This window comes from Dermacentor silvarum, chromosome 6 (genome assembly GCF_013339745.2).
Source record: "Dermacentor silvarum isolate Dsil-2018 chromosome 6, BIME_Dsil_1.4, whole genome shotgun sequence".
NCBI classification, from domain to species: domain Eukaryota; kingdom Metazoa; phylum Arthropoda; class Arachnida; order Ixodida; family Ixodidae; genus Dermacentor; species Dermacentor silvarum.
The window spans coordinates 66,230,687-66,258,572 of NC_051159.1; the positions used below are offsets into that span (position 1 = coordinate 66,230,687).

The window sequence follows — 27,886 nt, forward strand, 5'->3', positions numbered from 1 at the left end:
AGACAGGGAGAGAGCGGTGTCACTGTGAGAGGAAACAGGGATAGCCGATATTCTAGTTGACATTAAGAGAAAAAAAATAGAGCTGAGCAGGCCATGTAATGCGTAGGGTAGACCTAAGGAGGTTGTAAAAAGAACTCCTCCTTGAGTCGATCAACGGTCGATAGTTACAGAATGGGTGCCAAGGCAACGGAAGTGCAGTAAAGGACGGCAGAAAACTAGGTTGGGTGGGGAAATTAGGAAATTTTCAGGCGCAAGTTGGAATGAGCTAGCACATGACAGGGGTAATTGGAGATCGCAGGGAGAGGCCTTCGTCCTGCAGTGGACATAAATATAGGCTGCTGCTGATGATGATGCTCAACTTCCTTACCTTGTGATCTAGTCTCTCATTATATTAGTTTGTTACCGCCACAATGAGTGTTTTATCTTTAGTCCATTCTGTATCGGTCTACATACATATGCTTGCTGAAATTAGGAATGAACGCAATAAATACTATAAGAAGAAAGTAAATAAAATGTTAATATTGCGTAAAATGCGTCGGCTGACGCAGGGTAGGATCGAATATTGGTGATATGAAAGAGGCCTTTGTCTAAAGTTAGCTTAGTTAAAATTAAAGACCAGAGATTTTCGTCGTTGTCTGATCTGTATAACTATCTTCATAATGTTTACTCGTGCATTTCTAATTCAATATTTTGCTGCTCTTCTCTGGAATTCCTTAATCCCCTTCCCACCTCCATATGCAGAGTAGCATGTCCTAAGCACGCATGCGAAAATCTTTGCCTTCCTATAAAGAGCCTCTCTTTCATTCGCCTTCATACTGTAGGGGACACGAAATATGATGCTTGCATGCAAAGTTAGCGACCCAAACGCTATTACAAGCACTGTATACACGTAGGACCAAACTAGAGAAGTTAAGGAGGAACTGGTTAAACGTTTACCTATTCCTGCGCAAATACTTGGACATGGTTTCGCTTTTCGAAAGTGAAGCTGGAATACATAGACGACAGACGGCTGTTACCACCTGGAACGGAGAGACAAGGCTGAATATAACGAGGCAACAAAAATAAAGAGGCTTAAAAAAGCAAAGCCTATATCAACATGAAATTAAGATCGAAGGTCGTGATATATGCCTATCCATTTCCTGGCATGCTCCCTAATATGCTCTCGATTGTGACGCAGGGCAAGTTTAGTTCTTTTAATTTTTGAAAGTTCGTAAACTGTGGAAGCATGTGGGCGACGGCACTCTTTTTTTCCGGCTCAGCAACGCGGTCCCAATAAGCATCTCTAACATACCTTGAAGCTTCAAATTAATGTCGATGCCAAGTAGGCGCTCCGTTAAATTTTGCAGTCTGCTATGTAAGTATATATAGCAAGCAACGACAATATTTACTTTCGAATGTTTTTTTTTTCCCCGGGGTAGTCTCATACACCCTGAATTTTACTTCCCTGTAGGTTTGCCGCCTGGCTTTGTATATGTGCGTATAACGCGTCTGCCGTGAACGGCTACACTATTCGGCGACTTCTTAACGAAGGAAAAACAAAAAGAAAGCTGGCATTACCTACAATGTGCGTCCCATACTCCACGCTCCTGCCGAAGAAAAAAAAACAAACAAACAAAAACAATGCACATAAATTTTGGAAACGGGTTCGCTTTCCGCAGTTTGTCAACAGGTTGGGCTTAAACGTTTATCCTCCCTCCCCAGCCCAACCAGGAGGAAAGAAAGCACACTATCTTGAAATGCAATAAAAATAAAAAGAAAATAAGGAAGCGCTTGTGTTCGTGTGCACCTGTTCTTTACCCGCGCTCGAGGCTCCCGGTCTTGTGGTGTAATACGAAGCACGTGTGGCACGCTGTTCAGCGGCACGCAGTCGTTAAGCAGCTTGAACCCGGGGCAAAGTGGCCGGGGCATTGGAGGAGAAGATAAATGACCAGCACGCAGGGCCTCTGGCACCGGCCCTGCTCGGGCTGCGGCTTGGCTCGGCTGACCAGGGCTGCTAAATCGGCCCTGTAGACCGCTTAATCACGCGCCAAACGCCCCACGAAACGGCCGCGCGGGGGAGAGGGTTTGAGAGCGAGGCTACGGCGGAAGAATGGGGAAGAGGTCAGAAAGGGGAGAAGAAGGGAGGGAGGGTTGGTACGAAGGCGGGAAAGAGGAGGGAAACGGGATATCGCTTAAGCTGCCGCCCCCGCTGTGTATTTACAGTCCCCTTTGGAACCCGGCGTCATAAAGAGGTTGGCACGACAACTGAGCATCGACATAACTGCGGGGAGAAAGAGGTCAGCTGAAAGATATCGGTTACGGAAGACAAATGTGCCCTTAGTATAGTTCATCCTGCACACTCGCTGGCCTCTGTGACAAGGTAGATAAATATTTTCCTTTTATTGTCACTCCTGACAGGCTACTTAAAATGGAAAGTCCCCGTTCCTCGCTTCAACTGGGCCGCGAACAGCGGAGAAAGCACTCGTTCTTTGTAGCAGGCTGCACAGATAAGTTTGTTGTACGAATATGCACGCATATTTTCATTTTCTGAGCATATTATTACGAATGTATTATCTTTCTTATAGTGTTACGGATTGCGTATGTGCGCGTCGGATATGGCGTTCTTGTTAGAATATTATAAGTTTCATCTATAGTATCCAAACAGCACAGACGACGGGACGTGTCAAAAAAGGACAAGACAATGGTGCTGACTATCAGCTGATTCTTTATTGGAAGCAACATAGTAATATAAGGCAAATGACTCAAAGAACACAACACTATATGTAAGTGACTTCACCAGCCGGCACGGAAAAGCAGTTCGAAATAAATCAGCAAGTCATACTTAATGTTAATCAACATTACTTGACGTAAACCAACAAGCCCAGCTAAGAACCCTCGTTCATCTATAGATTAGGACATCATTAGAAGTGTCGTCTCAGAACGTGCTTAATAGATGACTTCTCACTCTACTGAATTACCGGCAGCAATTCATGTCTGTGAAACATTCTATCGTTTCCGAGGGTTCTGCTGTCGCGAAGGGTGTTCTACACCATTATAAATATGTGAACGAGGCTGAGGTGTCGACTTGTCCGGTTCTGAACAGTGCATATTCACTAAGGCACAATGGCCTCTACAAATATCGTCCGATATAAGTTTTTTTAATGCGAAAGCATTATAGATATCCCATGAGGCAATAAAGCCGGCGTTTTCCTCAATGAGTGCTACACAATATCATGATCAGCGTGGATTAAGATGGATGAAGGTTGGCACAAAGAGTAAGGTGAATTAAGGTGGATTAAGGTTGATACAAATTAGAGCAAATTAGATTAAGGTGGATTAAAGTGTATTAAGGTTGGTACAAATTAGAGAAAAGTGGATTAGGGTGGAGTTGTGAAGGACACGTGACAATGTATGACGTCACTTGTCATAGACGTAAACAATGAATTGGAGAAGTCATATCCTTTCACATTCAATTCACGTAAGGATTCATAAGTATCTGTCAATTTTTTTTTCTTTCTTTTGAGAGAAAAATAGGGAGAGATACACACTGTCATGATAAACTGGAGATGCTAGCCTGGCTGATCGCCTGGTATGCTACTGCAGGTGCTGGGTGATATTGATGCTAAACAATTATTATTATTATTATTATTATTATTATTATTATTATTATTATTATTATTATTATTATTATTATTATTATTTAATATGAAAACACATGCAATGGACATATAGAAAGAAATAGGGAAATAGCAGGCTGGCAACTGCCACCGTGAGGGACACAAAGCCTGCCTATACTCTTTAGGAAAGAGGCGATAGAAATAGAAGTTGATCTAATCTCATGAACACGCAAACATTACACATACCTTTAGACACAGGCATACACAGTAAACATGAATAAGGCAAACCGCGGGGCTCAATTTTCTTTAAAGCACAGCGACAGTGAAACCAAGAAAAGAATAGGGAGAATGACCTGCGCGTGTTCTTTCATTGCAATGTAGAATTAATATGGCAAAGGGAAATTAAAGTGGACGAGAAAGCAACTTGCCGCTAGCGGTAGTCGAACCGACATCCTCCGCATTATGCGGGCGTTGCTTTACATTTGGAGCTGCGGCGAGGGCTGTTCCCACGTTCACATCCTTGGGTATTTATGTATGTGTACAAGATCTGACCCTGGGTGTGTTAGTCAGCGCCACCTATTGTCATGGCGGCGGATGTATACCATTCTTTTGACCGCAGGCGTCGCTTAGTACATGAAATTAGGAGACAAAAAAAAATCGATCCCCTCGGTTCCCCTTCTTCTCGTTCATTGCATAGCGAGGGCCTCGACTCTGGCAGCCTTGATGCCTTCAGAGAGAGAGAGAGAGAGAAAAGGTAAAGGAAAGACAGGGAGGTTAACCAGAGGTTATCTCCGGTTGGCTATGCCTTCAGGTAGCATAAGAGTGCTTTCCAGCTAGTTTGCCTCTCAAGTTTATATTCCCAAGTACACGCTAGCGTTGTCTCCTGAATTGTCTCACACAAAGTTTCGACGTTAGCCCACATGACAAAAGTTAGCACTAGCGCACGAAGAGGAAAAGTTGTAGCATTCACTTACAAGGCTTAAACTTACTCGCTTTGTTGAATCATTGAACACGGTTTTCACAAGTGATCCGACTAGTGCGATTGTAGCGATTTTCATTCAGAGCTTACACGCGAATGTGTGCGCATAAGAGATATACAAAAGTCCGAACGAACGCCTCACCGTTCTCGTCATTGCTGTAGTTCTGAGCGTATTGAGCACAGGGAAAGATAAATATCGTGACAGGCGTTCTCGTCGAAAACCATCGTCAGCAGTAAAAACAAGAAAGCCGAGCGACCCGTTCCGCGTTTTTGGGGGTAATCAACGCCCATCAAACATCTTGCTTCTCCCGATATTCCTCACCCACCGTTCATGCATGTGTGTGTGTGTGTGTGTGTGTGTGTGTGTTTTGGCTCTAATTCTGATGCGAAATCGAACTCGAGCAGCCGTGGTGCCGGCACATCTGTCCTTCCCCCACCAACCGAAATTAATGAGCGTCGATAAGTAGGCACTCTATGCGCACTCGCGGCGATCCTAATCACGCATGTCGGGAAAATTAACCACGCGCGCCTATGGGATGGGGATGACAAGGCCAACCACCACCGCTCGAAAAAAGAAAAAATAACAGCGAAGAATACTCATTCCGCGAAGCAATGGAGAAGTGGTCTGTGGAAGGGAAAACCTTTTTCGTTAGCGTCAGTGCAAACCGGGGAAAAGTGGATGAAGAAATCAAGAAACTGAGCGAAAGCATACTGTCCAAAAGAACTGGCTGGAAAGGACAGTTTTTCGCGGAACACGAACTGGGAAAGAGAGAGAGAGAAAGAAAGAAAGAGACAGTGAGAGGGTTCTCAGTTTTCGGTGTTCGCTAATTGGGCGAATCCGCGACCGGTTTAGGCTTTTTTCTCTATCGGAAATGCACCAGAGACGACGCGACAAGCGTGCTCGGCGCCGAGCGATTTGTATCTGCCGTCGGGATCCTCGGGTTGGTATCTTTTTGTTTTTATTTACTCACTTTCGCGAAGTGCATAGAAACCTACGATATAGCTTCAGGAGCGCGATCGAGGCACAATCAGCAGCAGAGACGGGATACAGAGGCCGTAGTCTACACAACAGGCTCCTCCGAACTCCACTCGTGCCGCTATAGCTTCGCACAGATGCGTCACTTGGAAGCTGAGTAAACCGACTGCGCCACACGCAAACAAAACGTAACAAGAAACGGAACACGAGGTGGCTGCTGCAACAACGCACTCCAGCGCGCGCGCGTCGCCGGTCAAACAAGAGCGAGAGGATGCAACTCGTTGTTCGTAATACGAGCTTTCTTCTTCTTTTTTTTTTATTTTGGTCCCTGCTCGCAACGTGCGGCTCCCTTTGGTGTTCGGGCCGCGGCTTGCGAGAGAACGCGTACGCACAACTCTTGGCGTTTTTGCCGCGTTTCCGCCGCTGGAACGCTCTTGGCGGTGGCTTCTCTGTCCGGAAATGCATTTGCGAGGACCTCCTCTCGCGTCGTCCCTCTTTTCTGTTTGATGCGGGGCCTCGCGGCCACCGGACCAGTTTACACCGCGCCAGACTCTTTCTCTCTCTCCCCCTCTCCCACCTTTTATCTTCGCTTTTCTATTTCCTTTTACGCTAAAGCTACTGACTTGTTGTTCTTCTCTCCTATTTTATTCGCAAACGCCCGTCCTCCGTGCCTTCCACCGGTTGTGTGTTCGCTCGCTTTTCGTTTTCGTTCGTCCCCGACGCTCATTATTCAATTACGAAATTAGCGCGGACAAGGAAAACTCGGCACCGCTCGCGCGCTCTTGGACCCGAGGCTTGCCGGCTCCGCCTGGCTTCCGCCGGAATCCATAAAACAAGTGGCCCGTCTCTTCGCGTCTCCTCCTCGCTCGCTCTGCTCCGGGCCGCTCACTTTCGCTCACCTTTTGCACTGCGCGTTGTGTTCCATCACCAGTCGGTCCTCTTGCTCGTCCTCCCCGAAGCGCTCCTCTTTATTTGCATCTTTGACTGCCGCTGCTCTAGTGCGACAATGACCAAACTAAAGAGGGGGGAGGGGGGGTATGCCGTGACGACACACAGCGACTCAGAGCGTGCACTACAGCTGGCAAGGAAGAGAGGGAGAGGAAGAAAGAGAAAGCGGGCACGCGTTAAACGAGTCAAACTCGGACGCGGTGTTTTTCTATTCGACAATGCCGTGTCGCTCGCTACGCGTGGCTGGTGGGAAAGAAAGAAAGAAGAAGGGCCAGCCGGCCTGCCGGCGCAAATAGCGAAGTTGGGGGAGAGTGTGGCAAGGGTGGGAACTGTGAAGCGTGGCGCTGGGAAATGGAAGTCAGCCAGGCAGCAGCAGAGTCGGCTGGCTGCTCAACTCGCGCAGATGCATTTGAATAGCGGGCGCAATTCGTGTCTGCTTAACTCAGGAAATGACACGGGCTTCGGCCGTGCGCCCACCCGCGCCGAGGCAAACGAGCGATCGTGGGCCGGCCCTGCTGCGCTTCCATGAGAGAGAGAGAGAGAGAGACAGGGGGCGAAAGAAAAGAAAGCTCAGTAGTGGCGGGAACAGGGCAATGTTTACGGCAGCGTCACTTGTGGAACGTACTTTTTGTTTGCTTGTTTGTTTGTTTGTTTGTTCGTTTGTCTTCCAAGGCGTGGATGAGCGCTGGTGCAAAACCTCGAAGAGGCGGGCACGCCAAGAGTTGAATGGGTTTGTTGATGCTTGGACGAGTATACTGGGAAAACACGTGCGCAGTGCGCTGTCTTGTTTACTGCGGTTTGAGTTTCACAATTGCTACAAGTGCACGTCGAAGTATAGCGCAAGTGGTTTCGCCTGTGCTTCCCTTTGAACTTTTTTTTTTAATGGTTCTGGATGCTCGCGTGGAACTTTGTAACCTTGTGTCGAGTGGTTCTGCTGTGTGTCTACGAATGAAATCACGTGGTTCCCGACACTGCCGAGCGTACCTTTCTCAAAACTTTATGACCAAGTTCATGGTGTTGTTATCATACGTATTGTAATGGCAGACATGTTGACACGTTTCGTTTATGTTCAAATTTGATATCCGAAGTACCGATAGAGGAGAGAAACAGAAGTGGAAGAAGTGGTTTCAAGAACCTAGAAATGCTGTTGGCAGTTATTTCTTTCTGAATACTTCGCTGAGAGCTGATCATTGCTAGCTTGCTCAGCGGATTGTTTCTTCTTTGCATAGATAGGTTTTTCCCAAGTGCTGCGTTGCTGATACTCTTCACAATCGTGATCTTTGTGTAGCGAATTCCAATATTCGTCATTGCAGCGTGAAATTTTTGTTAATTGATAATGCCCCTAGCTGTATTACTCCGGTGTCAGTTTACTTTCATGTTCGATAGCACCACTGGCACGGCGCGTGATGAAACCGTATTTGGGCAGTATCTTTGTCATTGTGATATTTATCTTTTTCTTTTTTATACACAGTAATAGAAATTGTTTATCTCCGATTTGATTCGAGGTGTTGAGCAACTGAAGTCAAACAGTGGGCTAAGCAGTGGTGTGTGTTTCTCTTTTTGAGCGACATTGCGAAGAAATATTACAGCTGATTCAGTGAACGAAATTCTGCGACATCTAACACCTTACTGCAAACATTGCATGCACTGCGTTACCTGAAAGAAGTGCTTGCGTGTTTGACAGGAAACGCTGCTGTTGCAGAACCACCTGTACTTGACTGCCCGCGTTGGGTGACAGAGTCAGTGACAAGAAGAGTGCAGGAGGGGCTCCTTTTCAATCTTTCCCCTGCCCCCTGACACATACTTTGGAAATGCGAGGGAAACCCTCCTCCACAGACAATACTGCCAACTCCCCCCCCCCCCCCCCCCCCCCCACCCACGAGACATGGCAGTCACTCCTGTCGACGACTGACTACCAGATTCAGGCAAAAACAACTAAATGGGCCGAAACGGTCGTGGCAAGCAATTGGCCACCACCCTTCGGACTACCGGCAAGCTAATTTAACGACCTCGTTATGCCATACGTAAAGTTGCTTCTCTATCTCTTCCCGAATAAAATAATGATGATGCGCCAGCCCGTTGTCCCTCCACAACCAGAGAAATAGTTCTCTTACAGATAGCACAGCTGCAAAGCGTAAGTAGGCTACCACGCTGCTTTATCAACGACGAGCAAGTCGCGGTCACTGCCACCGGACGCACGAACGGCCAAGCTCAGCAGCAGAATTACCAACAGGTCAAAGACTGAAAATGGTCTAATTACGGTAAATACATTGCTGACCTCAGCAATCCACTTGGCAATCTACGTTTCCTTGACCGAATTCAACCCACGTTTCAGCTACCGGACATACCTGTACTTGCTGTGTTCTCTAAGGGCTTTGAAAAAATTATTCTGTCGCGATTAGATAGCTTCTTCTCTAAGCACAACATCTTGTCGGGTTGCCAGCATGACCTTACAAAAGGTAGATCCACTGAGTTTGCGCTCCTGATGCAAAATAAAATAATTTAAAGGCCATTGAAAAAGGACAATTAACACTTGGCATTTTCATGGACTAAGGTAAAGCGTTTGACTTGCTCCATCATGGTATACTTCTTACTAAACTACTGTACAGTTCGTCATCCGTGGAGTGACGCGCTCACTGTTCGGCTCACTGATCGGCAGCAACGCGTGGCTATTAACGGTTTTGTGTCATCGTCTATGAATTCAGAGGGTGTGATACCTCAGGGCAGCATCCTGGGCACCAGTTTCGTTTAACGTACATGTTAATGGTCTAAATAATATTGACAACGAGGTTAATTTTATCTTACACACTGATGACACCAGTCTTTTTGTCTCTTGTGAGAACGAATTCGCCTTAGTTATACTTGCCAAATCTGGCCTGTCAAAATTATGTATGGTCACTTAGTAATTGTCTTCAAGTTATTGCTAAAAAGATGAAGGAAAAGATCTTCACCGCCAAAAACAAATCCGTTTCTTCCATGCAGTTAAATGTAGGGTGATAATTTTTAAGTTTTATGGAATTTTTAAAGATTGCCTGTGGCAGATAGCATAATTATTGTGCATGAGCTGGATTATTTGAAGAGGCGGACATTACTAGCACGAGAAATGGAAGCACATATCTAACTAATTAACAAATTAACAAAAATAGCTAATTAACTTCTTTATTAATTACTTTACGGCACATATAGGAATTCACGAATTGTAGCCGGTGACAATGCAGGACGTATCCACTTAAAGTGAATTTCCAGGATGACACCAGTTTCGAGATATTATTTCCCAAAGTGTGGAATGAAATACATGGGGGTTTCAGTTTCTTTCGTGCATCAACGCATTTCGATGGGGGCGAAATGCGAAAACACCCGTGTCTTAGATTTAGGTGCACGTTAAAGAACCCCAGGTGATCCAAATTTCCGGAGTCCCCCACTACGGTGTGCCTCATAATCAGAACTGGTTTTGGCACGTAAAACCGCATAATTTAATTTAATCAATGCATAAAAGAGCATTTTGTTAAAAAGTGAGTGGAACAACAGTGCATCTTTAAGGCAAGTTTTATGGTGCATATCTCCAAACTGGCGTCAGGGAAGATCACAATTTTTATTAAACTAGCTTAGCAGTGGCGGGCATCATAATTTCTGCAATAATCGCCAGTATAACTATTAACAACACCTTACTAATGAACTTTTAAACGAATAATTTGAGAGGGAATGTTATAACTCTATATTCGAAGTGTACCTGTACTCTGGACATAATATTTTTGTAGAAAGTGTGCTCCCAGCACCGGTTTTGATAAATACATACTCAAAATTTGCCGTGGAATGTATCGCCTCCTCAGCTAACATTTTTTTCTTTCTGAATTTTGGCATTTCAGTAACATATGAACTGGATCAGCAATGCATTTCGCTTCACATTTCGGGGACTTATTTCTTGGAACTGGTTCAAGACGCAGAGTTTCAAATGAAAGCTTGTTTTGAGTACTGACATCAATACTGCAATTAGAACACGCTGCCAGAAGTCATTAACAGTTTGTTCGTAAAATTCATGGCTTGGTTCATAAGTATTGTCATTTTATCTCGAATATTTTTTTCTGATAATAAAGTGTTTGGAATGAGCCTCAACTTGGGATAAAAGAAGCGCACCGCTCTACTTGTGCAATGGAGAAATATTTTTTCAGAAACACGTTTTAATGATTTAATAAATGTAATACATAAATAAAAATACAGAGGTACATTTTATAGAAAGTAACACTATTATATTTGAATGTATTCACCATTCCTTTATTTAAGCTCAAGCTGACCTCGCACTTTATTCTTAGAGCTTCTCCTTTTGGGGTCGTTATTACACTTCCTTCTTCGTAACGTTTGTCCAATTATAATTTTATGTTATTTTTTATTTTTCGAGAATTATTAGTTTTAGTGACTTGCTGTTGTTTTTTCGCAATATTATCCTGAACAATTGCGGCTATTTCAGATCTAAGTTTTAAACTTAACCACATTGTTGGCAAGTTTGGCTATTCATTGCCGACATATGTTTTATTTAGACACCTTAAAGCTATTATTGGCCATGTGTCTAAATATTTTGTGTGGTTTTTTCCCGCATAGAGCGAATAAAAATTAAGGACTGAATGAAAGAGAAAAAAAAAGATGGTCGTTGCTGAAACACACTGTAGAGTGAACAGAACGTTGAAGAACTTTTCTGAGGCAGAAGATGTACTATAAGAGGGACGGAAGAGAAGGAGGAGGAAAACAGAATCTAAAGACGGGTGGGTGGCAACAACCAGACGCGACACATGTTCGATCAGCACCGCCACCACCACCAGCACCACTAATTGCCAATCTGGACCAAATTTATTTGCGAAATGAGCTGTAAATGCAAAAATACTGCATAAATTTATTTTGTTCTAGTTCGTTGCACGCATCTCCATGTGAGGAATGAGTGTGCAAAATTTCATTCCAATATATTCATTCAGAAAAGAGTTCTCAACGTTTGCGTAACATGAGGTGGAGCAAAATCTTGTTTTGAGAAAAATGTAAGCAAATCTTCAAAGCATGCTATAAAGATGTCGAAAACTACACAGAGGCCTAAAATGCAGCAGCTTCATAGCTGGAGCCCCCATAAGATGCACTAGAGTCTCCTTTTGTTCGTGTGGCTGCTCGGCGACAACATGAAATGTATTTTGAATAATACGTATTTATATGAAATAAATAGTACTGATTTTCGGTTTCGCAATACGAGGGTGTGGGTAGGAAAACTCACTGTAACTCCCAAATTAATGATGATGGGAAGATAATTTTTGACAACATGTTGCTGATTGTTCGGGCATGCATAAAATGTAAAAATAAAAAAATAAAAAATACCTTTGAGTGTGGCCTACCACCTTAAAAAAGTATGTGCATAGGCTGTTGAGTAGGATTGATGAGTAGAGTTGAACCCATCCATTGAACCCCTCCCACTGTCAAGATTGGATGTAGCAATAAAGGATCGCATGTTCGAGCGTGATGTCACATGACCTACGTGGAATACGCTAGGTTTCCGGCATACTCGCCTGCGTCGCCAGGGCCCTTCCTTTAAACTCCGCGTTCCAACTGGACTGTCTAGAATTGAGACAACTGTTGTCCACCGATTGTGGCTCGGTGTATCTCTCACGAATAATTTTGCTTGCAGTATCCGAATAGCTGCCAGTGCAACCTGTGACAACTGCAGCAGTGAGAAAACCATGGAACACGTCCTATGTCATTTACCTCGCGACAGCATTGGCACGCCTCGATGATCGGCCGCTTTCTGAGCAGACGATCTTCGAATGCCAGCTTATACGATCCTCACGACAGAAGGCGACGAGGGCGCTACTAAAGTTCATGACTCTGACCCTCCCGCGTTATCGTTATGCGTGTGCGTGCTTATGTATCTTTTTGTATACACTTTCTTTATCTTGTTTCTCCCCTCTACCCCTTCCCCAATGCAGGATAGCAAACTGTATGTTTATCTTCTAGTTAACCTCCTTGCCTGTGGCATCTCATTTATCTCTGTCTCTATCTCATAGTTATATTGCATATTCGGTCTCAACGTATAACCATAATTTTAGAAAATTATATTCTGAAATAATGTAGGAATCAAATAAACGACGTGTATTTCATTCGTATTCGTAATATTGACTTTTCGCAGACCCATGCTTTCAGTCTGGTCCTTACACCCAGTGTCGTCAATCTGGTCAAGCGGTTGATCGCTGAAAGGAAAAAAAGAAAATGATAAGCCGCGGAGTCCCCCATAAGGATTTCCACCTCTCCTTCCACGTCCACTTATAAATATAAGGTAACGCGGATGACAAGGCGTAGCCAAACACACGAACAAATGAATGAGACTTCGAAGGGACAAACGAAGAATAAAGAAAACATGAACCGTCCGTCGAGATCCACCACCGACGTTTAAGGCTGGCTGAGGTCCTCCGACTTTGCGGCAGCGGCTCGACTCGACGGCTAAACCGAAGCAAACCTAAGGGAACTCTATCTACGAAAAGCAGCAGCAGCGGCAGGAGCAGGCAGCCACGGGCTTAATGCAGCCCGCTTGCGTTCCACGTCGCATGCAAATGCGTTATCAGTGTCGTTCGCCGGGACGTGAGCTGCCATCCATCATGGCGTCGTCCCTGGAGTCTGACATTGGTTGTCATCTGAGACCAGCTGACAGCACACACGCGAGGCAGCCGTGCCACCGCCTCCAGTATCGGCTGCTTCGCTGGACGCCTTCGTCACACACTCTCTCTCTCCTCCCTTTCTACCACACTTTCTCCACCGTCAACCGCTTGCTTGCACGTGCGGGCTAGAGGCCGTCTCTTCCGGTGCTCATCGCCAACGCGCGTGCTGTGTGAAGGCTCTCGCTCGATGTATTCGTATGGAGACAAGTTTGCGTGCTTAGAAGTGGCTGGCCGACGGCTTTCGAAGTCGTATAGTGTATACACGAGGGGATTGGGAAACTTGCTCGCGGGCTTGTCAGACTGGCTCGCTGACCTCCTGCACTTGTCACGCAACGCGACGTGCAAGCTTTTCTTGTTTTATTTTACTTTCCAAGGAGCGGGAGTATTTCTATCCATGCTGTGCCTTTGACTATAGGCTATGGAATTTTCCCAGTGGTGTGAAGGACATGCCAACGAGTGTGGCACGCCAGGCGGCTGTAATTTGTGTGTATGTGTGTTTGTGTGTGTTGTGTGTGTGTATTTATTGCTCATAATAATGTTTCGATTACTATGAACAGGTTACAGTTGAACATGAGTGGGTGACTTAGAGGGACCAGAAACGGGCCCCTCTAAGTCACACACTGAGCAGTCAGGACATTGTCAAAGGGAGGCTTCGCGACCTATTTGGCAACCCGTCAGGTCGCCAACAGGCTACGCGAAAAGAGCTTGCAACCCGTGTCCAGTCGTCGACCGAATTGTATGTCTCCTACATTCAGGAAGTGCTCGCGCTTTTCCGGAAAGTCGACGAGCACATGACCGATGTTGATAAGGTGGGCCATATACTAAAAGGAATCATGCGCGTCGCCTTCAATTTGCTCGTCTATAACGACGTCTCTACAGTCGAAGCCATCGTCAAAGAATGCCGCCGTTTCGAGGTAGCCAAAAGCCGCCGTGTCGTCCCACAGTTTTCCCGGCCCCGAAACACACCTGCCACGTCCTCTTGCTCCGATCTTACCACCGCACGACCATTTCAAGAGAACGTCACGCGTATCGTTCGCCGAGAGCTTGAAGCGGCCAAATCGGGCCCCACTTAATCCACGACCACCTGACGGTACCTTTGATCAAGCGCCCCCAACCATTTCCCTTAATCAGACAGTTGTGCGGCAAGAAATTGCAAACCTTGGCATCCCTACCGCCTCCTCTGTCTCCCGACCTGATTCGGTACCCATTCCCATGGTCGTAACCTGCAATGACCAGTATTTCGCTCTCAGAACACGCAATCCTGCTGAAGGCGAACCCCCAGACGACAAACCGATATACTTCCGCTGCCACAGACTTGGTCATGTACCCCGCAGCTCCACCACAATGTTACGCGAAGGACGAGTCAATTAAATGAGAAACTATGTACAGATTATATTTACAGCAGCAGTCGCCGCACTGACCGGTTGGATTCACAGCGGGAGCCCAGTTCCTTCTTCCTCCTCTTTGCTCGAGTGATGGCGCCCGCGCGCCTCGTTCAAACGACCACATACAACACGCGTGTAGCAATAATAATCAGTGCTAAATATAAACGCACACCATAGGCAGAAGAGTGTAGAACGAACGCTGTGTGCAGTGAGCCTGTGAGCCTTACAATCTTCCCGTCCCATATCCTATCAGCTTACTGTGACAAAGACAAAAAAAAAAAAAAAAAAAAAACAGTTTTCAAGTTGTGAAAGTAAAGAGAGCTTAAAGGGGCATCATTCTATGGCGCTGTGTCAGGTACGATGACATACGAAGTTAGTCAAAAACAAGGGAACGCACGACAATTGAAACGCAAATGGTTAATTGAGTGTTTAGTCTAAAAGAAAGAATTTATACCCGTACCCACTATCAATCTTTACATGCACACACACAAAAAAAAAAGAGAAAAGAGATTTGGCAGGTTACCCAATTGAAGTTGACTCAACATATATACGCGACGCCCATTTCTGTTTTAAAATGAAAGTAATGACTAGCATGTCTCAAGTGTAGGTATTTATATTTTTTGCCGTGTATAATATACGGTGAAACTAGAGCCGACTTCGCAATAAATTTGTCACTTTACGGAGTGGTCTTGACATAAGTGCAGATGTTGCAGCCTGCGTTGTGGTGAGTGTAAATCATTTATTGTTAAGGCTTTAAAAATGTAAGCGTCCCTATGTAGACACAAACCAAGTCACAATAATACTGCGATCGATTTTCCCAAACGCTTCATATTGTTGGCTGTCCAATTGCGATGTCATATCTCGAGTTGTTTGTTCTTAAGACCAACATTAAATATGTGGGTATCTTTCCTGCCAGCCAGGTCAGTCAGCTTTCTTTTGTTTACGAATGACGCTCGTACGAATATTTCCCAGAATGAGATGTGCCATCTCGGCTTTATGGCTGCCGCAGTCGTCTACTTCGCATTTAAGCAGACGAGACTGGATAAAATAGTGCATAGTTTCAACCTTAGGCGGACCATGATGTTCTTAATGCGATAGCATTACAGTAGGTCCTCACGCACTTTGCAGGTACTGCAACGAAAAATGTAGGCCGATCGCAAAGGTAGTGCCGCCTCTAAAAGTGCTAGCTGTCGTGAGGGGAGAAACTGGCACGTGACGAACGGGCCAGACGTTTCAAAAAGCGACTTGGGGTTCGAGAGACCGTGGTCTTATGGTTATAACATTGGGCTGCTGTGCTGGAAGGCAGAGCTCTGATTCTACCAACGATTACGCAGTTCTTTGTAGCAGTACAGTCGAACCCGGATATAACGAACCCGCGTGTAGCGAATTATTGTGTATAACGAACAGCAGTAAAATCCCCGCTAAAAATGCCTGTGTAAAAGTTTTGTTTTATATATCGAATTACCTACATATCGAACTTTTTTGTGATCCCCTTCAGATTCTATGTATCCGGGTTCGACTGTATAGCCACACTTCACCCACTGGGAGATATCTAACAGAACACTCAAGGCGAATCGAGCGTATTCGCGATCGCCTCACAGTGTGCTCGAGATTGCAACGGAGATACGAGGTATAGAAGCTCGAGGTCGCGGGTTCGATCCCAGCCGCAACGGCCGCGTTCCCATGGGGAAGGGAGGAATAAACGCCCGTGTACGGTGCACTTGGTGCACGTTGAAGAACCCCAGGTGGTTATTTAAAGCAATTGTGCAGTAACAGTAACCATCAATCATGATTGCTCCTTGGTTGGTGGACTGACGCAAGAAATGTTTTCACACCGTTACTATTCATAAGCTGCGTTTACATGCGTGTGACTGCAGGGTTTCGCTTTACCTGTACGCTTTCCCCGCAGTTACCTTGCAGCCTCCTTAGCAAGTACTACGGGCGAATGCCCTTACAAATGATCCCCTGCGCCACAGCGTTTGCTCGCTACCGCCATCACATACCATGCTAGAACGGGGTAGTAAATTAATGATGCAGTGAACAATTAGGCTTTTAAAGCGTCCCACGTCGTCAACGCATCACCAATGCTAATGCTGTGGCGCAATCTGCTAACTAGAAAACAAACTAATTTTACGGTTTGGTGCCGTGTCTGTAGTCCTAGCAGCGTGGAAACAAACAGCCGATCTCAATAATTACGACGAAACATAACTAATGATTTGACCTCAACTTGATATGATACTTATAGAAGATGGATTTTGCCTCTTGTTTCTTGCTCACAGGGCGCAGTGCCAGTGAGTAAGAAACAAGAGCCAGTTCTGATCGAAGCGGGTGGTCGGCGCTGTATGGGCACTGCCATGTTGCCACGGTATAGGGTGGCTATTACGGTTACCGGCGGTAACTGCCACAGTAATTCTCGGTATAAGACGTGGGTACGGTGGCTAGATGGGTAGGTGTGCCGACCGGCGCGTCTGGAGCGTAGTTCACCACTTCTCCGCGTCATGACGGAAAAATGGCGCTGCGGGGCTGGCGGTGAGCAAAAAGGGGGCTGGCGGCGAGCAAAAAAATAAAGCCCGTATTTTAATAGTTGTATGTCGTCTGTTCGTGTCAGTTTCAAAGGTGAAGAGCTCCGCGTCTCTCGTACTGTTTGCAAGTTCCTAAGCGATGTGGAATGTTCCAGGTCGGAAAAATGACCAGCGAGATTAGCGGCGGCATTGCTCCACGAAAGAAGACCACCAAGGAGACTTGCTGCTACACTCCGAACTGCAAGTCGGGCTCTAAAATTGTGAGAAAGACAGCGAAAATGTTCCGCTGTCTGACAGCGGAAATGTTCGCCCCGGGCTGCTCAGTAGCTTGCTCAGTATCGGCGACGTTAATGAGCAAGCCGTACACCGAAAAGCGTCCGTCTATGAGCTCCTCGACATTGGGAATTTGCAAGCCGCACATGAAGTGCTCAGCGCCTGCGACATCGAGCACCGCTGCGCTGCTACAGGGAAAAGAAAAGTGAATCTAGGCTTATATTCTATATAGCAGGCTATGTAGCATGCAAGGAAGTTCCTGCAAAGAACCAAGTGCTCCGATTGCTCAGGGACATTACTGAATTCAACAGAATGAGTAGGTCAGGGCTGTTGCTCCCTTTTGAAGCACTAAAAAAAATCTAGTAGCATCGCTCGAAGACGCCTTCAAGCTGTGCTTCAGTTTAAATGAGTTACGAAGGAACAGTATCGCCATCTTTACATTCTTTCTGCAGCTGAATCTTCCGAATTTGATCGGCTGTGGGCGGCACAAGAAAGAGCTCACAAACGATGTTGTGAAGTTCTATTAAATTACACGCCTTTACTTTCTCGTCTAGGGCAAGAACATGACGCGCGAAAGCAACAGGGAGAGGAGGAAGCACATGAAGCTGAAGCGTGTGCTGTGAATAATTGTATGATGTGGTGGACCAACGTTGCGACCTTGCTGGAGCTAGGCTATTTATGTTGGTGCGTCAAGTTATGAGAGCGTTTCTTGTATTTTAAATATATTCATAGATAGCACAAGACGTATTGCTTTATTTTATTGCAATCAAACAGTGAACCATATGCACTTATCAACACAATTCGTCTAGAAACAATATAAATACCGCAACTGAGGCAACAATAAAAACAATAGCTGGATTTCTCGAAATTGAAACATTAGAACTCACTAAATATCACGTAAACTTGTTTCCATATACAGTATAAAACCACTGCAGTTTTGTTTTATGCATGGAAAAAATGCATCTGCGTATTTAATGCACTCAGCTGGAGCGCCGCATTTGTACCAATAAATATATGTGACCAATCACCAAGCTAGAAAATTTACTTCAGCATATCGTGTCTTCTGACTAGACGACAGCAACAAATTACCCATTCTGGCTTTGCTTACTCTGCTCGAAACGACATTGTATAACGCGTACTTCAAAGCTAGAGCAGAGGCAGCGATACTATCAAACACGCTGCTCGTCCACACAGCGCAGCCGACGTTGCGCGCAGCTCAGCCGTTCTACTGTCCGCAGCGCCACTTCTGCGTCATGATGCGGAGAAGTGGTGAACTACGCTCGGTCGGCACACCTACCCATCTAGCCACCGTAACGTGGGTGCGCAAAGGTCCTAACATGTCATGTATCGCTGTACCGTATGATGTAGTGAGCAAAAATAAAAATTTCTAGTGTAGCCAATAGTAAGCCATTTGCGCCCGGAACTATATACCGCTGCGCAAGGATATTGCCTGCGTACGCCTCGTACCTTCGGCAGTGCTGCAGGCAGCTTGTGAGATGGAGTACAGTTTCATCTTAACAGGTTATGTGTAGGACTATACAATAAACCTTCTCGTTACTATCGCCATTGATTTACATTTTCTAACACAATGGACATTTATAGCGAAGTTCTTTTCCTTGTTGCATCAAATAATGATACCCGGGCTGAGTGGGGTGACCATTCCTTATACCATTGCACGATACAGACTGTTTTATGGCAGCGCCATATTGCGCAGGCAGTGTTATTAACCCGCTTGCTTTCACGTTTCTCTTCTATGAAGTAACGCTGTGAGCACCAATCTCTTTCGGCAGCTCGTGCCTAAATAACAAGAAGTAAAGCCGTGAAAAGGCCCGTCCACCGGCAATGTGCTGAAATATTGAAACCCCCATCTATGTGTTGTCTGCTTTCGCCGGACTCAGTGACAAATTGTGACTCTACACTGTTGTGTGACTCTACACTGTAGGATGGGACGATGACAGTATGCAACACTAGAACACCTTCGCAGACGGCGTGACAATGTTGCATTCGGTGAGGGCGGAGTTTCTGCTGGCGTTAAGGCGTACAGTCACAATCTTTTTGAGGGTGAACACGGGAGCGCATGGCTTTTTGTACATAGTTTGCACATACGTCATCGTGGACGGCATCTTTAGGTACCAGCAGGTCGAGAAGCGGCGTAATCAAGAAACATGACAGCATGACAGGCGCGTCTTGCGTCCAACCTCAAAGCGATAACAGCGATGAACCTGTGAAAAACAGTCGCTGTGAAAAAGTAAAACAGAGTGTGCGTGATAAGACGGTGCACTGACGTCATCGTAGCCGCCATCTTTAGGTACTAGAACGGTGGGAGCTGCCTCCGTGGCGTCACATGAAAACTATCACCAGCGCCGTCAGACGGCAGCCACAATATCTGCGCGCATGCTCGGGGAGGGTAGGCTCCTTTCGTGCGCATTACGTCATCGTAGCGCGTGTGTGTCGTCTGCTAGCAGTTTTTCCCCCTCAATAGAAACCAAATTATGACAGAAACCACGATTTTGATGCTTTTAATTCAGAACGTTGTGCTTCTTATGCTTGGCGTTATTGTAATTACTTCAACATTTCACTTTGTTTAGTTTTCCTTCTGTGTTCTTATCGTACAACGAACAGGCAAGGGAACACAAACATCCGAACTTTTATTTGGTGCAAGTTCAACAAGAGATTGATCCGTTTACAAGTAGTATTGGTAAGCAGGAATACAGTCTGTCTGTCTGTCTTTGATGACAGACAGACAGACAATGAACTTTTATTGAGGTCCTGAGGGACTAGCCGGCGGAGACCCGCTGGGGCCCCCGGCTCTCCGCTGGCTGCTCCCATGTCTTTGATGATGTTAGTATTTTGTCATACAACCCTTTGCGGAAACGACTGCTGCCATCCTAGAGGGCAGTGACGCGTACAACGCTGGCACAAAGTCATGATGCGCTCGAAGTCCTCCCATTCTTGTCGAACGGCTGCCCACAGCTCGTCCCCAGTCGTCGGGCGGACAGGTTTTCGCACCATGGCTGCTTTGATGTACGTCCATAAATTTTCGCAGATGTTCATGTCAACACCTTTGGCCGGCCAGGAAAGCATGCTGATTCTGCGATTTTCTATATGTTCCTTGACAAGTTTTGCCGTGTGAACCGGCGCCAGGTCATGTTGAAACATAAAGTCGGCATCGGGAAAAACGCTGTGGGCGTAGGGCAGCAACACATTGTCCAAAATGTCGGTGCAGTATCGCTGCGATGTAAGGGCACCTTCTGTGCGATGCAGAGGCCCGAGACCATGCCTTGACACCGCGCCCCACACGTTCACGCAGTTTCGGCCACTCGCGGCGACTCCCTGCACATTAGCTGGCTAGTAACTGCATGGAAATCGTATTTTTGACCATCCTTCGCAAAATCAAACGTGCATTAAGAAAAGTTTCTTACCGTGTGCCTCTGGTTCGCCAACCTCGCATCCGTTGGTCTTGGCGAGTTGTAAAATTCGACTCATCCGAGAAGATCACTCGGCCCCGCCCATCTGCCATCCATGAGGCATGTGCTTCGGCAAACTGGAGACGTGACTTCTTGTTCGAAGCAGTGACGACTGGATTTCGTGCATCTACAGAATTTCGCAGACCAGCACTTCGGAGGCGTCGCCAGACCGTAGCAAGGGAAGCGTCCACATCTAGCTGCTCCCGAACTTGCCTCGCGGACTGGAACGGGTTCTAGACGACAGCAGCTACCATAAGCGTGTCTTCATCCTCCATCGTTGCCTTTGGTCGACGCCTGTGTGGGGCATCACAGAGTCTTCCTTGCTGAATGCCTGAATAATCCTGTTGACGATCTTTAGCGGCCTGTGCAGGACAGCACCGATGGAGCGCTGTGAATATCCCTTGAGTGAATATTGTACGATTTTCCACCTCTCTTCTTCGGGAACGCGGGCCATGGTGAAATTCAGTTGCTGCTCTGACAGATGCGGTAATGTGCAAGAATATATATATATATACGCTCCTCAAAGACGGAAGCCGCTTTTTAAATACGCCCACAAGTGTCATGAGCATGCGTGGCCTGGCTACAGATCCACAATAATCTTGAGAACGCCCACAAAACATTACATAAATTTTCAAGTTTATTGATGCATCGTGGGGAGCGTAATGGGGTTCAACATCGTCACCAATCCCGAACCGTACGGCTACCTTATTGCGGTACACGCGCAGCAAACGACACGCACTTGCTTGCGTGACGCAATGCGCGCGGCGGGAGAATTTGCGCACGCCGGACAGCAATGAGCAATGCTTCTCGCATGCATGAGCAATGCTTCTCGTTGCCGCCGCTGAACCACGCTGTGAGCTCAGAAGGCCTAAAGTCCCTATATAAGAAAAGTACCGCCATCTACTCTTTCCTCCGCCACCTCCTCTCCCAAAGCGCTTGCTTTTTCTTTACTTTTTGCTTGCGAAAGCCAAGTCGACGGTGGCGCACCTAGAAAGTCCACGTTGAAGCTTTCAGGCCGGCCGCGCGCCGCCGCCGCCGCCGCCGGCGACTGCGGCTGCGCAGAGGACTTTCAACATGGCTCTGAGGCGGAAAAAAAGAAAATATAAAGAAGTGAAAAGCGCGCGCTATCATCGTCCAATAGGAGATACAGGATAACACAGGAGAGAGCGAAGCGGCATTTGTCAAAGGATGGCGGTATTTTTCTTATATATATGGACTTTAAGAAGGCCACGCGTTCCCGTGTTCAGCCTCAAAAAGATTGCGACTGTACATATATAGCACCCAGTGCGATGTGTGCGCGCACGTTTGAGCGTACAATCAGCCTCGGAGATAAGTTATGTATTTCTAAGGATTCGTGTCACGAATGTGCCTTCATTGTCACGTACCAATAAAATAGTTTAGTTTAGTAATGACAGCATACCGTACAGTGTGAATCACACTTGGCTAGGGGTCGACTAGCCGGCTGTGGATGGCGCGAGCGTCCTAAGCAGCTACTTAGTGGTAATTGCTGGGTTATAAATCTGAATGATGTATAATGCATGGACTGACCATGCGGCATGACTGTCTGTGGTTTTATAGGGGTGTTAGAACGTGGTTTATTTTTTTTTCAAAAGATGGCGATCAGAGCGGCTGACTGACCGCTCTAGACAAGCTTGATTTACGCAGTACAAGCCGCATGGTAATTTAAAAAGTTATACATTGTGGGGTTTTACATGAAAAAAAAAAAAAACACTACGACCTGATTACGAGGCATGCTGTAGTGGGAGCATGCACTTCAATTTTCTTGTTTGATTTTGTTCGGCCAATGCACGGCACATTCACCCGTATATTGCAAAATTGTGTCTGCACAAAAATCGGTCGCATACTTTTTATGCAATTCCCGTTGGATATTACTGCTTTACAGGTTCGGTAACGGTGGTAGGATGTCTTCTAGAATTTACAGGTATCAAAATTTGGACTAAACTGATCGAGGGAATCATTAATTACCCAAACTTCCAAAGTGCTCTCAAACAATACTACTTAACCTTGTTAACTTCACAATAAAACATCCAGATCCCATAATCGATTTTCAATACATTGAGCCAATAATCAAATAATATATTTAATATTGTGGTCAATTGGAGATGTATTGGTGTATTGTGCTGATGTAGTAATAATGCATTTTTTGATGAAATAACTATATTTTTCTACTGTGCACAGCATAAAAACTTGAATCTATTTTCTCATGTGGTATGTAATTGTCATAACAGATCTCAATAGTCATAACAGATAGCAATTGCCATAAGAGATCTCAATCGCAATAGCTACTTTTCTGTATAGAATTTTAATCTCATCCATTGTAATCATGACGTACGTTACTTCATACTTGATTTGTTCTTGCTTTTTGGTAAATTGGCTCTACTCATTATCTTGCTGCTGCGCTAAGTTTCGCCTGTATTTTTTAGTCTTTGGCTACAGATCCGACAAGTGTTTGTTTAACTGCGTTTTGTGATACGAAAGTACATACTTCTTTTTCAAAATGGCAATGTCGAAGCGTAAAGCCTGTGTATCACATTTGGGTTACCAATTTCAGTCATCACTGTCTTGAGCCACGCCATCGGCCTCACACAGAAGGCAAACGTAGACATGGCATAGTAGACTTGAATTGCGTTAGAACGAAGCCTGGTGGCTGACGCAAGTATTCTACAGATTGGCACTCAGATGTTTCGGGGTTGCACTGGGTTGGCCGTACACGAACGGTCTCATGTTTAAGTTCTCACGACAAGCGATCAGCTAGTGAGTCTCTTCAGTTCACGCTGGCAATCCACAGTTGTCGGTGCTGTTCGTCCAGTGGAAAAAGATGCAGCCAAAGTTGTTCGCAACACACACCACGGCTGGAGATAGATGCATGTCGGATGTTTGCGCCGCCACGAGGAATTACCGAATACTGTATGTAGTTACTGTTGCATCCAGAGGCTACACATACAGTGGTTCCCCGTTATCTTTGTATTACGGATTTCCTCGTAGTGAAGCATTCCTAAAACATTTCCAAATCGTCCCGCAGCACTTGACGGCAACACGTTCAAGCAGCGCCGCGCCAGCTCGCACTGAGCAATGCAGATCGAGAGGAGGAGAGGGTCGCGGCGCGCAGATGGCCAGGCCTTTCCTCCTCGCCCGATGAAAAGGTCTATACTGTATAACGGTGCCACATGGCATTATGGTTGGCCGCGACTATGCCACTTCGTGTGTCTGCGGTGGCATTACTGTGTGTCGGTACGTTGCTTGAATGGTAATCGCATTAACGTAAACATCTGTCGTGAGATGGGTTCTATCAGAAATTTCCTTTGCGACATTGAGCTGCAGAGCTCGGTTCGCGTAGTTCTATTGTCTCGAGCTGCTCGGTTCGATTTTGCCTGAGCTTTTCGTGGCGAAACTAGCGCGCACTTTAGATTTTGTTGCCGTGAATGTCTTGCACATGCTCCTTGCAGTTAGCGGGAGTATATACGTATAATATATTCCTGAAATAAACCGAGTCGCGAGTCAGCGCTTGTTTGTAAACGACCGGTGTCCTTCGTTCTTTGCGCGCGCTACAGTTTTACCACGAATAATCACAAGCTCGCCCAGCTTTCAGTTCTTCTGCAATTTGCCTGAGCATATGCAGGTGAAGCCGGTCAGGAAGGAGAGGTGCGTTCCATCTCTGCTTCAAGTATAGCCTCGAAGAAGCAAGTTCAGCAGCTCTTCTCAGATATAGCTTGAGCAATGACGACAGCTAAGTCCGCAAGCCTTCCTTCTCGCAGGCGCTGACCTAAGTTCCAGCGCTGCAAGCTCGTCACTTTATTCTTGCAGTAGCGTCGCTTCAGACACTGGCCGAAACTGACGAACGCGTTCAAGCCGCAGAGTCAGTCGAAGTTAGGGAACCTCCAGATGCAGGCCCGAACAGCGCTTGAGCATGTGGGAATAAAGGCTCCCTGACAGGAAGTTAGGGTGCCACGATAGCACGGGGCACCCTTGTGGCATCGAGTATCGAGGCATCCTACATGGAGTTAAGGTCACTAGATAAAGCGTGTTTTATCTATATAGGGACCTTACATTAAGTACAGTCCGCGCGCTCCTTGCTGCTACGACCCGAATCAGGTGGCGGAATTGACATGCGACGGGACACGGTATAGGTGGCCAGCGTGTAAGCTGCGTGGCTGCGTTCGAACGCGGCAGTGTCACTGGTCAGCCGATAGTTCTTATCTGAGCATAGTCTTCTCCAAAAACATTCAGTCATTGCTTGTGGAGTCATTGCTTGTGGAATCGCAATCGTGGAATTGTCGCGCGTATTGAGCACGTATTGAGCACGTATTGAGCACCTATTGAGCAACAGAAAGCTGTATCCTTTCTTTCTTTTCATCCCTTTATGGCCCTTACCTAGTGTACGGTAGCAAACCGGACGTGCGTCTTTCTTCTTTTCCCTCCTCCTCCTGCATCGGGAGTTTTTCCTGTTGCTCTACAATTTCCTCATTGACACTTTTCATCATAGTGTAATATTTGAGAAGTTGGTGAATAAATTAAAACTAATTATGTACTTAGTCGGAATGCAAAAAATAATATGAGTACCTCAAAGCGACGGCTAACAACATTACCTTGGTTCTGTCCAGCTATGTGGCATTTGCATATTATTTATGTTTGATGCAAGTTACGTGGGACACCCTGTATATGTACAGTATTTCAGTACTGTAGAAAGAAAGAAAGAAAGAAAGAAAGAAAGAAAGAAAGAAAGAAAGAAAGAAAGAAAGAAAGAGAACAAAGGATTACAGTTTTGTAGGAGCGAAGAAGCGAAATTATTCGCGGACATAGTTTATCGTAAAGAAGAATATGAAACGAAGCGTACAACAAATGTGCCGCAATCTAAAAGAAAAAAAAAAAACGAAAAAGAAAGAAAACCATGACGAAAGCCGCTGACTGCAGAAAACCAGATCGGCCAGCAGTACCGATTCCTCGGTAAGCGCAATTCTCGCCGATCGTCGGCTGGATTCCGGATATGGGGGTGGAAGCCGCCCCCGTTCGGCTCTGGCTGACGCAGCAGCGCTTGAATCGAAAGTTGCTTTAATGAACGTTTTCTTTTTTTTCCCCTTTTATGTGTGAATAAAAAAACATAAAAAATAAAGCAACAGAACATAAGCAATAACCTAAAGAAAGAAATCGCTTCTGTCTACTTATTGATCTCGCAGGTTGATATGTCGACGAAGAGCAGGGGAGGGTGGACACAACTACGACGACGGTCAGCAATGATAGATAAGTGAAAGAAATTAAGAAAAGAAAGAATGAATGCAGAAAGACAGAGATGGCAAAAGAGAAAAAAAATAAGAAAGAAGGAGTACACTAAAACGAAAGGAAAGACGAAAAGTACCAAGAATGAGGCTAGTGCTCACGTGTGTATTTTCTCTTTTTTTCTTTTTTTCTCTCTCTCTTTTCTTTTTTTTTTCAGCTTATTCTTTTTCTTGGTGGCGTCTTGTAGGACCGAATGCTTCTAGCCCCGCAAGCCTCCCCGAGCCACATCTTTCATCGTTTTTACCTTTTTTTATCATTCGATCTCGTCTTATAAGAGGCTGACCTTTCTTTCATAGCAGCCTGCTGATACAGTGCCGTCCTCTCCTTTTCAGCGGCTAAGCGCGAGACACGTGGGGTCGCGCTCGCGCGGCTAAGACAAAACTCGCAAGCGCAAATTAAACTACAAATGCATGGGCTAGGAACGACGAAATACATGTGCGATAATAAGAAGAAGCATAACAGCAAACGTATCGGATTTTGCGTGCTAGGAGGGAGGCAAAAAAGGAAAAAAAAAGAAAGAAAAAAAAAACTTCAATAAATGACGCCAAGAGGAAAGTAAAACCGGGCCTTTTAGCTACGCGGGGGTCGTGCATTTTTTTTTGTCCCCTCTCTCTTTCTCTTCGTCTTTCATTTTTATTTAATTCTTCGTGCACCATCACTCCCTGCACCACGCCCTTCTCTCCTCCTCGTCTACTGAACCTTCCTCTCTCACTCGCACACTCACACACCACGCTGCATTGGAAAGCACAAACTAACGCATAAACACAGGCATGTGTGCATACATCTACAAGGCCCCCAGTGCTTGACAGCATCACTCAGAAGCGAGGAGGCAGGCAGGATGAATGCAAATAAGTAAAGGTGAACGAGAAATTGCAAAAAAAGTAAGTGGGAAGCAACGAGGCGGCGAGAAAGAAGAAGACGAATCAAAGCATCCACTGGCTACACGCTTCCTGCTACTGCGTTTATACATTGACGTAGCCGCTTCTTCTTACTTTGTATCAGAGATTAAAATGCGAGCGCGAAGGCGAACGGCAATAAAAAGAATCCAAGAAGAAATAATTCGAATGAAAGAAATTAAATAGAAAAAAAAGTTTTAACCAATGCAGAGAGCAGGAAAAGAATAAAGAAGGGAACGTTTTTATGCTATTGCATATTCCTTACTTGGTTCTTTTTCTTCTCCCTTCTTTTTTTTTCTCTCCTGACTGTGTTAGCGTCGAAGAAACAAATAGAAGCGTTACGCGGGAGGCAGTGCAAAGAGAAGGAACGAACGGAGGCGATCCGATGTGCAAACCGGGAGGAGCAACCGACTAACACGGGGTGTAGATGGAACGCAAAGCTGGGATCGTTCCCTAGGGCTCGAAAAAGGAATAAAAAGGCTTGGAAAAAAAAAAGTTGAAAAAAATTGCGAGCCCAGGAGAGCGGTAGGAAAACAAGCTTTAACAGTGATGCCAAACGAGCGATTGAAAAGAAAAGAATAAGAAAAGAAAGAAAAGATGGGTCTGTGGAGACTGTTTAGTGCCTGATGATGCCTCAAGAGTAAAGGACTTTTAATTTTTGCAGCCGAATACCGTGTCACTCCTCTGCGAACGAGAACGACTCGAGAGCAAGCGCTGTATCGCGCAATAAAAAGCAAGCAAATGGAACCGAAATTGCACAGAGGTCGGCGGCCGTTTTGCTTGCTTTCAATTAAAGCGAGAGACGAAAACGTCACGGCAGTGCTCGTTCTTTTCGGCTTTTCTTTTCTTTTTTCTTTTTCTTTCCG

At 45.8% G+C, this 27,886-nt stretch overlaps 1 long non-coding RNA gene across 4 annotated transcripts in view; it reads left to right on the forward strand.

Moving 5' to 3' along the window:
- Nucleotides 1–27,886, forward strand: part of LOC125946254 (uncharacterized) — a 456,010-nt gene that overhangs the window by 374,351 nt on the left and 53,773 nt on the right. The window lies entirely within an intron of this gene.